This window comes from Cervus canadensis, chromosome 4 (genome assembly GCF_019320065.1).
Source record: "Cervus canadensis isolate Bull #8, Minnesota chromosome 4, ASM1932006v1, whole genome shotgun sequence".
NCBI classification, from domain to species: domain Eukaryota; kingdom Metazoa; phylum Chordata; class Mammalia; order Artiodactyla; family Cervidae; genus Cervus; species Cervus canadensis.
Window position 1 is genome coordinate 391,820 of NC_057389.1, and position 16,254 is coordinate 408,073.

A 16,254-nucleotide genomic window follows, 5' to 3' on the forward strand; every position below is an offset into this window, starting at 1 on the left:
AGAAAGAAGGGATAATTAAGAGTTTAGGATTTACATACACACTAATATCTAACAAATGATAAGCAAATAGGACCTAGTGAAAAGAACAGGGAACTCTAATAAAGAGACTGTAATAATTTATATGAGGAAAAAAATGGGAAGAGAATAGATTCACTTCTATGTAAAATGAAATTAAGTTCCTGTACAGCTAAAACTAATAAAACAATGGAAATCAACCTGACTCCAATAGAAAATAAAAATTAAATTACAGAAAATTCATCTAGGGGACCACAGACAGTGGCGACCCTACAGATTAGGTCTGTGATACACTATGATGTAAATATGACACCGCAAAAGGTTTTCACCTGGCAGAACACAGAGCAGCAACCCATTCAAAGGTGCCTGACCTCATGTGAATGTCACAAGATTAAAAGAAGAAAGACCACAGGTTAATCAGGGCAACACCCTCAATTCAGATGTTGGGGATCTCCAAGGGGCAAGACACACAGAGGTGAAGAGCAGACACGGGGTCTCTGGGCACAGGATCCAGACCCGTGTGGATGGGGTGAGACCCACACGGTTCCCGAACCCTGCATCTGGGGCCGCATGACTCTTGGTTAGGACGCCAGGTCCCTGATGGCTGGGCCCCAAAGGCAGAAACGAGTGGGTTCCTGGAACCTCCTGGGTACCTGGAAGCTTCTCTCATCCCAGAGAAATCCTCCTCTCCTGCCCTTCGGTTCTCTCTGATACTAACTGTTTTGACAGCTGTCACGATAATGCTGAACACACTACCTTGGTTCCAGTGGGCTCCGTTCTTTGTTTTCCCACTGAGGTGTTGAGAAAACACACCAGGCGCGGGGCTAGAAGATGAGGGGCAGGTCTGGTGTCTGCTGAGCAGGGACAGCCGATGGGAAGGTGATCACATAGCAACCTCACCTGCTGCCCGTTGGTTTTTTGCCTGATCCTTGTACCCTGGAATCAATTAGCCAGGTGAACCTGCCTCCCTACTCAAACTGAATGCGCTGAAACACTGGAATAATTACCAAGTAGCCCACCTGAGGAGTCTCCATGAGCCTCAGGGCAGGTGAGCTTGGCAGGAGGAAAGACTAAGAGCCCCACTGCAGCACTGACCCCTGGGAGGGCCACGGAACCCCACTCAGAGGAGGGCACATTACCCAGAGAAGCCCACCTCAGCTCCAGACCCCAGACCTCTGAGCACTGACATTCAGACACAGGCACGGAGTTTTCCAGGACGGAGGCCAGGCCCAGTCCGCACCCAGGTCTCCACGTCCTCGTGCACCAGAACATGGTCAGGTGTTAATATTCTCATTGCAGAAAGCAAGCAGTCTTGTCTAAACATAATCAGTGCAGACAAGATTGAAAAGTTCAAGTATTCATCCTTCAGACATGTTTGACTGTTTGTGACCACATGGACTGTAGCCCTCCAGCCTCCTCTGTCCATGGGATTCTGCAGGCAAGCATACTGGATACAGTTGCCATTCCCTTTTCCAGGGGAACTTCCCAATCCAGAGATGAAACCAGTTCTCCTGCACTGCATGCAGATTCTTTACCATCTAAGCCACCAGGGAAATTCCTAGACAAGACAGAAAGGTCTAAATCTACCATGCAGACAGAACTTAGCCAGGTTTAAACTAGAGTTAAGTTGCTCTCCTGGAGGCACAGGTCATACAAATGCAGGGTCTCTCATCATTGGACAGCGGCCTCACCCTCAGGTGGGAACTAGCAAGTAAGTTTCTCAAAGAAAAAATCATCACTGGCTCTCACATGTCACCCACATCAGGAAACCGAAAGAATCTTTGTCATTAAACACTTTAACAGGCAAAACAAAACTGTTACCAGTATCTTTGGCCATGTGGTGGTCAGGATCCAGGGAAGATCCGGGCATTTCTTAGAGTTGAGTCCAGTGTCTTGTAAAGACAGACAGACAGTGCCCTGATTCCTTCTCCCATGCTTCCAGCAGGAGGCAGCCACACTGGAAGCCTTCTAGAAAAGGATACTCTTTATCAGAATTAAAATTGTTGAAATGGAAAGCATACTAGTTAGTCTTTGCCAACCTAAAATATTCTTCAAACCTTGGCCCTCAGATCTTTGCAGTTCCCACTGGTTCCTTTGTGTTCAGATTGTCAGGGTAGAAACAGTCCATTGTTTCAAATTGGTTTCTTCTAATTCTGTTATTTGCTATTATATGAATGAAAGGTCACACTTGAAAAAATATATAAGAAAATTCTTGCAAAAAAAAATTGAGTCAAGGAGCCCATAAGCTGTATGAAATCTGCCTTCTAATAGTTTCAATTTCAAAGATTGAGGGCAGGAGGAGAAGGGGATGACAGAGGAGGAGATGGTTGGATAGCATCACCAACATAATGAACAGGAGTCTGAGCAAACTCTGGTAGATGGTGAAGGACAGGGAAGCCCAGCATGCTGCAGTCTATGGGGTTGCAAAGGGTTGGACATGACTGAGCAACTGAACATCAAGCTTCAATTTTCTGCCTGGAGAAACCTGATAAAATAGGCATCCTGATTTTTTCAATTCTCTGTTTAAACTCTGCTAAAATGAAATTGATGTTCATATCAACATGTAAGAGTTTCTGAGTTTTAAGATGTCACATCAAGGTAAGAGATGCTGGTGAGAATAGAACGCTGCTGGTGGGCAAAACGTTCTTCAAATAAAGCTCTGTTTCAAACTGGATTGAAATACAACACTACATGGGTACATGAAGTATGAACCAATAGCCTAAATATAGCAGGCAATATGTAAAAACAAATTTGATATCCCATATGTGAGAGTAAAAGCTACTGGTTTTTGCAGTAGTCATGTACAGATGTGAGAGTAGGACCACAAAGAAGGCAGAGCACTGAAGAACTAATGCTTTTGAACTGTGGTGCTAGAAAAGACTCTTGAGAGTCCCTGGGTCTGCAAGGAGATCAAACCAGTCAATCCTAAAGGAAATCAGTCCTGAACATTCATAGGAAGGACTGACGCTGAAACCAAAGCTCCAATCCTTTGGCCCCCTCATGTGAAGAGCCGACCCACTGGAAAAGACCCTGATGCTGGGAAAGACTGAAGGCAAATGGAGAAGGGGATGACAGAGGAAGAGATGGTTGGATGGCATCACTGACTCAACTGTCATGAATTTGAGCAAGCTTCGGGAGTTGGTGATGGGCAGGGATTCCTGGCATGCTGCAGTCCATGGGGTCACAAAGAGTCAGATGCAACTTAGCCACTGAACAGCAACTACAACAACATGAGAGTGAATGTTTCTTGTCAAACCTGCAGTTGGTATGCACAAACTGGTTCAGAACACTCTCCAACCCAGATTGTCTCTAAGCTGATGAAGTGTGTTACAAGTGTATGAACCAAAAGATAATGGATTCACTCCAGGATGGAATAGAATGTTACTTTGAACAGTCTGTAAAACTTACAGAGTCTGTAATCCACTCAAGATTTCAAATAATAAAACATTCACCTGAAATTTAAAGCCTCTTGGAAAGTTGCATCCTATCTATGAAAACATTCCATAGATTTGTTTTCATAATCATTTTTCACAGTGATAACACTTTAACTCTTCAGTTGCTGATATTATTACCAAGATGAACTTGTCCTCATGGGTGTGGGAGATGAAGTGGATCCATTGTGATTGCTCCTGGTCAAATGACTCTCGCAATTTCTAATTATGTTCTATATCCACAATGTTTATTTTTACATCCATCGAAGTCTACTTCTCAGATCTTTATGTACACCAAACAATAGATATCTGGTGAGTTCAGATTATACTAAACACTCTTTCCATAACTTTTCCAATGTCAATTGAATCAGAACAAGGTGAAGCAAGGAGAAGTGTTGAAGTTTTAAATGATCTCTAAGGACCCTAAAAAAAAAAAAAATTAGAAATCGTAACCATTACTGGTCTATACAAAAGAATCACAATGTGTCTTTTTCATGAAATTGCAACAATTGACTAAGGAGAGTTGCAACAAGTTGGAGTTATGCTTGATTTGAATTGAAACAGTTTGGATGTGGGCATAAGAGGATATATAGGGTGATACATACTTAAGGAGGTAACAAGTATGAATCCAAAAATTTATAAGGTGTACTTTGTAAACAAAGGTGAAACATTTAACTTGTTTTCACTATCTGGCCCTTCCAGACTTTGCCATCATCTACTGACTCCCCTGTGGACTTGTTGGTTTAATGCCTTCAGATTAAAACTAGTCACATGCATCTTGCTTAGCTATGTTCTCCTTGTTGGAAAATGTTTATGTTTCTCTCTCCTAGTATGCTCTTATAAATGCCACTATCTGTATCATTTATTTTGTCTATAAGGTGGTCTCCTTCATTGTCCACTGTGTAACCATCCTCCGTGTATACAGATATTTACATGTCTATGTATATAGACATATCTATGTCTATATGTGTCTATAAAAGATATTTATATCTGTATATACATAGATAGTTATGTCTATATGTACATATATATTTATATGTCTATGTATATAGATATTTATGTCTCTATGAACCTAGGTATTTATACATCTATGTACCTAGAATGTATATTACTTTTTTTCCCATTTATTTTTATTAGTTGGAAGTTAATTACTTTACAATATTGTAGTGGTTTTTGTCATACATTGACGTCAATCAGCCATGGATTTACATGTATTCCGCATCCCGATCCCCCCTCCCACCTCCCTCTCTACCCGATCCCTCTGGGTCTTCCCAGTGCACCAGGCCCGAGCACTTGTCTCATGCATCCAACCTGGGCTGGTGATCTGTTTCACCCTAGATAATATACATGTTTTGATGCTGTTCTCTCGAAACATCCTACCCTCGCCTTCTCCCACAGAGTCCAAAAGTCTGTTCTGTACATCTGTGTCTCTTTTGCTGTTTTGCATAGATAGTTATGTCTATATGTACATATATATTTATATGTTTATGTATATAGATATTTATGTCTCTATGAATCTAGGTATTTATACATCTATGTACCTAGAATGTATGTCTATGCATATAGACATTTGTATATCTATGTACCTAGACATTTATATCTCTATCTGGACATTTACGTATCTAAGTACCTAGATATTTACATTTATGTACACTTATGTATATACAAATAGATGTCTTACCAGTATAACAGGGCCTGTAGAAAAGGGAACGTTCCTACAAAAAGACCTGACTCTGCAACTGAACAACAACAAAAGAGAAAATATACTCGGTTCACCTGCCACCAACAACACATGGTATATCAATGTTACTACAATATGAAATAAAGGTTACTTTAAAAAAATAATGCTTAGGGGGACTTCCCTGCAGTCAGTGGTGAAGATTCTGTGCTTCAAATGCAGGGGGCGAGGGTTCGACACTTGGTCGGGGAACTAAAAATCCCACATGCCACATGGCATGCCAGTAAATAAAAAAAAAATTATTACAATAAATAAATAAGAAAGTTCAGAAAGAATACACAAGCTTTTGGGTGTTTCTTCAGGTACATTTCATATTGAATTACAGTCTTGAGTTAAAACTTGAAAGTTTCAACTTTTAAGGTAATCACAACTGGGCATGAAAAAGTCCTGACACCTTGTGGCCATTCCCTGCAATAGCAACCTTAAAACATGCTTATGAGAACATTTCATGCAAAGATGGGCTCAGTAAAGGACATAAATGGTATGGACCTAACAGAAGCAGAAGATATTAAGAAGTGGTGGCAAGAAAACACAGAAGAACTGTACAAAAACGATCTTCATGAACCAGATAATCACGATGGTATGATCACTCATCTAGAGCCTGACATCCTGGAATGTGAAGTCAAGTGGCCTTAGGAGACATCACTGCAAACAAAGCTAGTAGAGGTGATGGAATTCCAGTTGAGCTATTTCATATCCTAAAAGATGATGCTGTGAAAGTGCTGCACTCAATATGCCAGCAAATTTTGAAAACTCAGCAGTGGCCACAGGACTGGAAAAGGTCAGTTTTCATTCGAATCCCAAAGAAAGACAAGGCCAAAGAATGCTCAAACTACTGCACAATTGCACTCATCACATACACTAGCAAAATAATGCTCAAAATTCTCCAAGCCAGGCTTGAGCAATACATGAACTGTGAACTTCCAGATCTTCAAGCTGGTTTTAGAAAAGGCAGAGAAACCAGAGATCAAATAGCTAACATCCACTGGATCATCGAAAAAGCAAGAGAGTTCCAGAAAAAAATATCTATTTCTGCTTTACTGACTATGCCAAAGCCTTTGACTGTGTGGGTCACAATAAACTGTGGAAAATTCCCAAAAGACGGGAATACCAGACCACCTGACCTGCCTCTTGAGGAATCTGTATGCAGGTCAAGAAACAACTTCATTGGAAGGACTGATGATGAAGCTGAAACTCCAATACTTTGGCCACCTGATGTGAAGAGCTGACTCATTGGAAAAGACCCTGATGCTGGGAAAGATTGAGGGCAGGAAGAGAAGGGGATGACAGATTATGAGATGGTTGGATGGCATCACCAACTCGATGGACATGGGTTTGGGTAAACTTTGGGAGTTGGTGATGGACAGGGAGGCCTGGTGTGCTGCGGTTCATGGGGTTGCAAAGAGTCAGAAGGAACTGAGCAACTGAACTGAACTGAACTGAAAATCACTGCAGAGGGGGACTGCAGTCATGAAATTAAAATAGGCTTGCTCCTTGGAAGAAAAGTTATGACTAACCTAGACAGCATATTAAAAAGCACAGACATTACTTTGTTGACAAAGATCTGTCTACTTAAAGCTATGATTTTTCCAGTAGTTATGTATAGATGTGAAAGTTGGACTACAAAGAAATCTGAGCGCTGAAGAATATATGCTTTTAAACTGTGGTGTTCGAGAAGTCTTGAGAATCACTTGGACTCCAAGGAGATCCAACTAGTCCATGCTAAAGGAAATCAGTCCTGAATATTCATTGGAAGGACTGATGCTAAAGCTGAAACTCCAAAATTTTGGCCACCTGATGCAAAGAGCTGACTTATTTGAAAAGACCCTGGTGCTGGGACAGATTGAAGGTGGGAGGAGAAGGGGATGACAGAGGATGAGATGGTGAGATGGCATCACTGACTCAATGGACAGGGGTGTGGGTCGACTCCAGGAGTTGGTGATGGACAGGGAGGCCTGGAATGCTGCAGTCCATGGGGTCGCAAAGAGTTGGACGGGACTGAGCAACTGAACTGAACCAAATTTACTCTCAAATTTTTTCTATTTACTCTCAAATATTTTCTATTCCTAACACTAAGCCCTATGCATATGACACATATCCTTATCCATCCTATTATCAAGTACTTTTCCACAAGCATAACAAATGTGTCTGACTAGAGTTACTTTGAGAGAGTAAATAATAGAGATTTAAATCCTCTTCTATCTAGAATGATAGGAATTGAACATACCCCTAAGAATCCAAAGTTCTTTGTGCTACCAAATTACACCACATTCTATGAGTAAGGTCAGCTAATTAAACTATTGGGCCTGTACCCCAAAAATGTTCATTTATACCCTTTCTGTACTAATAAGTCCCATCATCTTTATCATTATCTTATCAACTATGTTCTCAGGATCTATTGTCATTATAATTATCTCCATTGATTACTTATCTGATTTGGCTTTGAAATAAATATATTTGGCATGATCCCCATCATAATAAATAATTCAACCCAGGAACAACAGAAGCATCAACTAAATGCTTGACACAATCCACCACATCAATATTACTCATGAGAACTGTCATTATTTATTATTCTCAGGCCAATGGACTGCCACAAAACTATTTAATCAAACAGCATCCATATTAATAACAATAGCCTTATGAATAAAACTGGAAATATCTGCATTTCACATTGGAGTACCAGAAGGTATACAAGACATTTTACTAACATCTGGCTTCATCCTATGAGCATGACAAAAACTTGCACCCATGTCTGTGCTATACCAAACTTCACCATCAATTAATTTAATAGTGTACTGTGTGCTGGGCTTAGTTGCTCAGCCGTGTCTGACTCTTTTTGACCCCACGGACTGTATCCCACCAGGCTCTTCTGCTATGGGCATTCTCCATATTCTGTTATGGGCTTTTCATACCTGCATTAAATACACAGATGGCTCATCAGTGCCACTTCTAATTTAGGGTTAAAAATCCTCCAAGTTTTTTCTAACGTCCTTATTCCATGCGTTGTGTTTAAATCTTTGACCACACGGTGTTTATCTTGTGTCTCATCAGAATGTAGCTAATTACACCGTTTCCCTTGAATAATGCACTACTCACCACATAAGAGATCTTGCCAAAACTGGATTTCATAAGGTAGGGCACAGGTGGGCCTAGGATACACTCCGGGAGCACGGTTACAGTCTGGTGGAGCCGATATACCAGTTGAGGGCACTGGAAAGAAACATTCAGCCTGAGGACAACCTGCCCACTTGAGGATCCAGGCCTAAGCGAACATGCCTGAAAACAAGAGAAACCAGACAAGATGCGCCTGCGCAAGGGAGGCTTGACAGACACGCCCACAGAGCAGCCAATCCCCGAGTGGTGGGGCGGGGCCTCCATCGCGCTCCCCACCCTCCGGGCGCCTATTGGCCAGACTGCCTCAGTCCCAACGCCGATTGGTCGCTTGTGCCTGACAGGGTACAGGCAGGCTGCTGGCCCTTCACTTCACCTCAGCGCGGAAGGACGGGACGTCGCTGAACCTCTAGCTCTCCTGGGGACAGGGTGGGCAGCGCGGCAGGACAGCGGGGAGGCTGACGGGAACGCGCCCTGCGCAGCCCTCATAAACCCTTAGCCTGATGGCTTCAAATTCCAGGGTGGGAGGCCCGAAATCCTGTCAACTTTGAGTAACCTGAGTCCTAATCTGAAGGGGGCTTGGTCTCGCCAGCTTCAGGGATTACAAGTCCCTTCACCCACAGAAACACCGAATCCCCTAGTGCTGCGACCCTCAAATACCTAGATTAACCCCAGTTCCCCTCAGCCTGAGGCACCCTAAAAATAGCACCCGCAGAGAGACCAAATTTCCTCAACTTCGGATACCCTGAATCCTTCCGCCTGCGAGCTCTTAAAACTCTTCCTCCTCAAGACCCTAACTGTCCTGCCTGTCGGAGACCTAAAGTCCCTTAATAAGAAACCCCCGATTTCCTCAGCCTCACAGATCCCAAGTTTTCTCACCCTGCACATTCAACGTCAGAAAAAAAGATCCCCAGTCCCCTCTGTCTGAGGACCCCAGTTACTTCAGCCACTGGGACCCAGATCTCCTCAGGCCGAGCGTCTTGTCCCTTAGACGTAGAACCTACGTTATGCCCAGATTTTTCTGAGTGTCCAGGAGGAGACCTCAAAACCCTTCTTGGAGAAACATTCCTTCTGCTGCACTGGAACAGAGCCCTGATTTCAGCCTGACCCCAGTCCAGCAGTTAGGGGTTTCCGGGTCTCCTCAAGGATCCCTCCGTCACCCACAGACACATCCATCCCAGTGCCTTCCCTCAGAGGGGCTGAATTGTAGGGGAACCAAAGAAACCAAATCTAGTTCACATTAGGCTGATCTGTCATATCTAGTCAGGATCCGTCCATCCCACCAATACCCTCACCCTAACTTTCCCTTCACCTTCCTGCCCTGGACACTCCACCCAAGGCAGACAGACCAGGCTCTGGACACTGGTCTGGGCTATCTCAGCACCTTCTTCTTCCACAGGCACCTTGGCCTTGAGCACTCCAATGGCCATGAGGCCGAACATGTCTCCAGAGGAGAGCACTGAGGGAGATGCCGGGAGAACAGAGTGGAAGCCTACGGTGAGAGGTGGAGGCGGCAAAGCTGGGCTCTAAGCCAGCTCTATAGGAAGGGCATGGCGCTGGTCCCTGAAGCACCACAGACTGGTTGCCCAGTCAACTGAGTGAACTCCCCTGTGACTGTACACAGGTTGGGAATGCCTGATCCTGTCTGAGATGGTGGGGTGGAGTGGGACAAAACAGGACACTAGCTTCGTCAACTGCCCTGTGTCCAGGGAGAGTTAGGAAAATGCTCAGTGTTTGTTCAATTAGGCAGGACACAGTCGGGAAGGAAAGCCTTTATCCCTGTCTCACACAGACCATCCAGTAGCTTCAGGCTACTCCCTGCACAAAAGGTGGAGGAGAAGGCCCAGCTCTAAGGTCTGACTTAGATTAGTAAATCACTGATGGAATCTATTATTTTCCTTAGGCCAAAGATGCTTTCAAAGACATCTCTGTATACTTCTCCAAGGAACAATGGGAAGAGATGGGAGAATGGGAAAAAATCCGATATAGGAATGTGAAAAGAAACTACGAAGCGCTGATTGCTATAGGTAACAGGAAGTGCTGGGTGCCTGTGAGCTTGGGAGACATGAAACAGGTCTTCACCCTCAGTGTTCACTTGGCCCGCTCTTAGGTGGCTTCATCTGCTCACAGTTCCCTTTTGTGTGGAGACTAACCTGGAGGAAATGTTTACAGTTTTGTACCAAAGGGAGGTTGACCTTGAGGTGCAGAGCTCACCTCTTGCCTTGTTCTAGATTCCCCCAGCCCATCCCACTGATTCCCTGACTTTGTGACACTTTCCATTGCTTCTATGCTTTGTTTCTCCTTCTTAGAACAAATGTTTTGCTTCTTTCCAGGTTTCAAAGCCACTCGACTGGATTTCATGCATCACCACAGGCAGGTCATCAAACCCCAGGTAGATGACACTGAGGATTCTGATGAAGAATGGACACCAAGGCAGCAAGGTGAGAGGCCAGGAGGATTTGGAGGTGTCTTCCTGAAACCAGCCTGGGCTTAGGTCTCACTACATCTCAGCCATTAGCAAGGAAAACATAATTTTCAGCATTCCGAAGTGGTTGTGGCTGAATATTTACATAAGTCTGAATGAAGCTGAATGTATAGGTTTTCCAGTGTAATTCTCAAAAGTTTTATGGTTACAATTTATCATTCTTTTTACAAAGAATTATTTTTGCTAAACATTCTTAGTGAAAGGCAGTTAAAGAAACCTTAGAAATTAATTCATGAAACAGATTTAATACTAATCTCATTGGTTATTGGATTAAATCCCTTCGATGAGGAAATGATTATCATATTATGTCAAGATTATTTATGTATGTATATAAAACAAAACCCATGATCTTCTTACCCTAACGTTAAACTAATTCTATATTTTGATTCTGGGAAAGGGTTGGAGAGAACTGTTTTTCTCCATGATCTTTCCCACATTTCACTGACCAGAGATGGCATCAGGTAAATAAAATGAAGTACACTTATTATAAAATAGAAGTGAGCAGCTCACTTCCTCTTCTGCTGCTCAAACAGTTTAGAGGAGTTAATCTGCCTAGAATGCAGAAAACAATTTAGATAGTTCTATGATTCTCCATCTATGGATTTCTGTTCTCCCAGATTTTTAAAAATTATTTATTTAGTTTTGGGTGCACTGGGTCTTCATTGCTGTCCATGGGCTTTCTCTGGTTGCGGTGAGTGTCTTCTCGTTGCAGAGCACGTGCAGGCTCTGTAGTTTGTGACACACAGGCTTAGCTGCCCCGCAGAAAGTGGAATCTTCCTGGACCAGCCATCAAACCTGTGTCCTCTGCATTGGCAGGCAGATTATCATCCACTGTGCACAGGGAAGTCCCTCTGTTCCCTGAGGTTGTGAAAACTAGGGAAAGGGACATGAAAACCAATCATTTGTTTGTCTGCAAAGTTTTGACATAAGGAGAGATTCTTCATAGGGAATACATACGCCTCGGTTCACCATACGCCTGCACGTCTTTATTTACCTTTTTAACAATTTCTGAGTGTATGGCACACTGTTGCTAACTATGTGCACGTTAGTGTTAGTGGCCACAGTGTTAATCGCTCAGTCATGTCTGATTCTGCGTACCCGTAGACTGTAGCCCACCAGGCTCCTCTGTCCATGGGATTCTCTAGGCAAGAATCCTGGAGTGGATTGCCATCTCCTGCTCCAGGTGATCTTCCCAACCCAGGGATTGGGCCTGCATCTGTTGCATCTCCTGCATTGCAGCTGGATATTTTACCACTGAGCCACCGGGGATATATATACACATTGCTGTACCACAAATCTGTAGAAATGTTACATCTTGCGTGACTGAAGCCCTAACCCACTCAGTGACAATTCTCCAATCCTTCCTCCTCACAGCCTTTGGCAACCACGATTATATTTTCTGTTCCAATGGATTTGATTAATTTAGATACCTCATAGAAGTGGAATCAGGCAATATTTGTCTTTTTTGATTGGTTCATTTCACTTAGTATAATATCATCAAGGCCCATCCATGATATAGCATATGACAGAATTCTTTTTTAAGGCTTCAAAACATTCCGTTGTGTGCATGTGGATATAATAGCTATAACATATTTCTTATATAAAAATCTTTATTTTTATCCACCAATGAACATTTAGATGCTTACACATCTTGCCCATTGGGAATAATGCAGAAATGACCATACATGTGCCCACTATTTAGTCAATATCTTGCTTTCAATTTTTTATGGAAATACACTCTTGAGTGGGATTGCTAGATCATACAGCAATTCTAACTTTCTGTGGAAACTCCATACTGTTTCTAGAAAGCTTGCAACATTTTACATTGCCAACAATAGTGTGTAAGGGTTCCAATTTATCCATATCCTTACCAAACTTGCTATTGTCTTCTTATACACATTGCCCATTACAGAAGGTTTCAATTTGTATTTCCCTATTGATTAGTAATATTGAGCATCTTTTCATATGTTTGTTGGCCATTTGTGTATTTTCTCTGGAGAAATGTCTATTCAATTCCTTCTCTCACTGTTAGTCAGCTCAGACTGCGATAACAAAGCAGACTGCATTCCTTAAACCACAGAAATTTGTTTTCTTACAAGGGTGGAGCATGGAAATTTGATATCAAGATGCCATCATGGTCAATCAGGTTCTCTTCCTGGCTGATACGTAGCCTTCATACTGGTGTATGCTTAGTAATCCCTTATCACATGCATATTTTACAAATATTTTCTACCATCCTATAGGTGGCCTTTTCAACTCTGTTCAGTGTCCTTTGCTGCACAGAGGTTTTAAGATTAATCTCATTTGTCTATTTGTACTTTGTTACTAATATTGTGCACTTGGTACCATATCTAAGAAATCATTGCTGATTCAATGTCCTGAACTCTTCACCCTTGTTGTCTTCTAAGAGTCTTATCAAGTCTTGCATTTAGGTCTTCAATCCATTCTGAATTGATTTTTCTTCAAGATGTAAGATGTTCATTATTTTGCAATTGGTTATTTTGTTTCCCCATCACCATTCATTACAGGGATTAAAGTTTCCCCATTATCTTGACACCCTAGATGAAGATCATTAGACCATGTATCCAAGAGTTTATTTCTGCCTGTCTATACTGTTCCATTGATTGACATATCTGTCTTTATGCCAGGCAGCTTCCTCAGTGGCTCAGCAGGTGAAGAATCTGCCTTCAGTGCAGGAGACACAGGAGATGCGGGTTCACTCCATGGGTTAAGAAGATCCCCTGGAGAAGGAAATGGCAACCCTGTCCAGTATTCTTGCCTGAGAAATCCCCTGGACAGAGGAGCCTGGTGGGCTACAGTCCAAAAGGTCACAAAAAGTCAAGAAGACTGAGTGACTAAGCATACATTTTTTGCCAAATCTACACTCTTTTGGTTCCTGTACCTTTGTAGTATGTTCTGAAATCAGAGGCCTCCAGCTTTGCTGTTCTTTCTAAGATTACTTTGCCTATTCGGGGTGCTCTGAGATTCCGTGTTAACTGTTGGATGGATTTCCTATATCTGAAAAAAATGCCATTGGGATTTTAATAGGAATTGCATTGAATCTTTAGATTGCTTTGGGTAGTATGAACAGCTTAAAAATATTAAGCCTCCAAATCTATAAACATGAGACACCTATCTATTTATGTCAGATTCCTTTCAGCAATATTTTGTAGTTTTGAAAATATAAGTCTCTCATCTCCTTAAGTTTATATCTAATTACTTCATTCTTTTCAATGCTATTATAAATAAGATTATTTGTCCAGTGGCTAAGACTCTACACTCCTAATGCAGAGAACTTGGGTTCAGTCCCTATTCAGGGAACTAGATCCCACATGCCATAACAAAGACCTGTCACAAACAAATAAATAAAAAGAAATATTTTTATTTTAATTTAGCTCTTGAATATAGCTTTAAAAAAATAAGAAATAAATAGGATTGTTTTCTTATTTTTCTTTGTGGAATGGTCATTCTTCATGCACGGAAAGATATTTGAATGTTGATTTTGTACCATGCAATGTTCTGTGCAAGTTTTTGGTGTGTGTGGATTTAAAGATTTTTCAGCACATAAAACCATGGCCCTGTGAAGAGACATAATTTTACTTCTTTCTTTCCAAAGGGAAGCCTTTTGTTTCCATTTCTAACCTAAAGCCCTGGCTATGACTTCTAATATTATGGTGAACAGAAATGTTGATAACGGGCATCCTTGCCTTTTTTTCTTGATCTTTTTTACTGATGACTATGATGTTAGAGGTAGACTTTCAATATATGACCTTTATTATATTGCAGTCACTTCCTCCTATTTCTACAGTGTTGAGCACTTTTGTCATGAAAGACTAGGAAATTTATGAGATACTTTATGAACATCAGATGAGGAACAGATGAAGTTTCATATTTTTTTTTTTTATTTTTAAGATAATTATGTAATGCTCCCAGTGGAACCATGGGAGCTGATGATACAGAAATCATCTTCCATTCCTCCTTTGGTAATCACTGTCTTTGTCACTCTCTGGCTTAGAATTATGTCTCCTTAGATAGAATACCCAGAGTTTGGAAACATTTACCAATCAAAACACTGATTCTCATCATTCTTCAGGTAAACCTTCTTCAATTGCCTCCAGAGTGGAGCACAGTAAACACAAGAAGGTGAGTATTTCCCAAATCCTGTTGCCAAAATATCCTCCTCATGGATCCAGTCACAGGTGAGAACAGGAGAAAACACAGAGATCCTGGAGACGGCTGCCTTCCTGCCCTGAATCTTTAGCACACTGTCTGATATCATCACCATCTTTATAGTTAGTAAGAACAACAGTAGTGGGCGGTTCTGTTGTTACATTACTTTCATAATATTTCAGACTTTAAGTATTATATGTGAATAAACTTACTTAAACCTTAAATCAGTCCCACAGTACCAATAAGTAGGTATATAGCTATCACCATTATAGATCCCAAAAATGAGGTAAAAAACATTTGATTGTATGCCTGAGATCACAGTATCACTGGTAGTGCAATCTAAACCAGTGCACATTCTCTAAACCCCTTACAAACTGATTAAAACTTCCATAGTTCTATGAAGCTTATTCATACATTTTTATATCATTCATCTGAGAGATGTTTTCAACCTCAGTTCTTTTGTGCTGTGCTAGGGAGGGATATGCTAAGACATCTGACTAAGGGAAGCTTAAGGACATGCTGGGCAGTTTGTACAGTGGACAGTCCAAGATGAAGAAGCTTAAAGACATGCTGGGCAGTTTGTAGAGTGGACAGTCCAAGATGAAGAAGGAGACAGGATCCCTACCTCAGAGCCTCCCACTCCAATAAGAGGAAGCAACTCACACCCCTGAGAAGCCTCAGGTTTGTGACTGAAAAGCAACAAATAAGAAAATAACAGAAGGACTTCACATAGATTACCTGCTTTTGAGTAGAAACTCATCATCTGGGCATCATTTCAAATGCTCCTTCTTGCAGGAGGAGTAACAGTTCCCCCTCTGAGCTCTAATAGCAACTCTCCTGTTTGGAATCATGTGTTTAGCCTGCCCCTGTGTTGTGAGCTTTGAGAGACTAGCCCACACCCATTCATTCTCAGAAGTCCAGGCCCAGCTCAAAGCCCCTGAGGGAACCCTGAATGTTTTGTGAATGAGTGACTCCACATTTAAGCATTCATCTAGGAGTAGAAAGGTCAAAGAATGCTGAAGATAGTATCTGTGAGCTAGACTTCAAATATAGATGCAGTTTAGGGAATAAATTGATACCAGGGATGTACGCTCATGTTCTTACTGTATTAAATAGCTCACACAACAATTTGTTGAAGGTTATTAAATTTCATGTCCACTATAATATTAAGAATTAGCCTGAATACCGATTCATGGATCAGGAAACTGAGGAGAATCAGCTAGTCATACAGCCTTGTTCAAGGAGAACTGATGAGACCAGCTACTTTAATTCCAAACATTGTCTCTAGGATATGGCAACTG

The 16,254-nt window shown here is 41.8% G+C and overlaps 1 pseudogene; it reads right to left on the reverse strand.

Annotated features, from left to right (window-relative positions):
• Positions 1–8,449: 8,449 nt before the first annotated feature.
• The window catches only part of LOC122439403, an 81,616-nt pseudogene continuing 73,811 nt past the window's right edge, over positions 8,450–16,254 (reverse strand).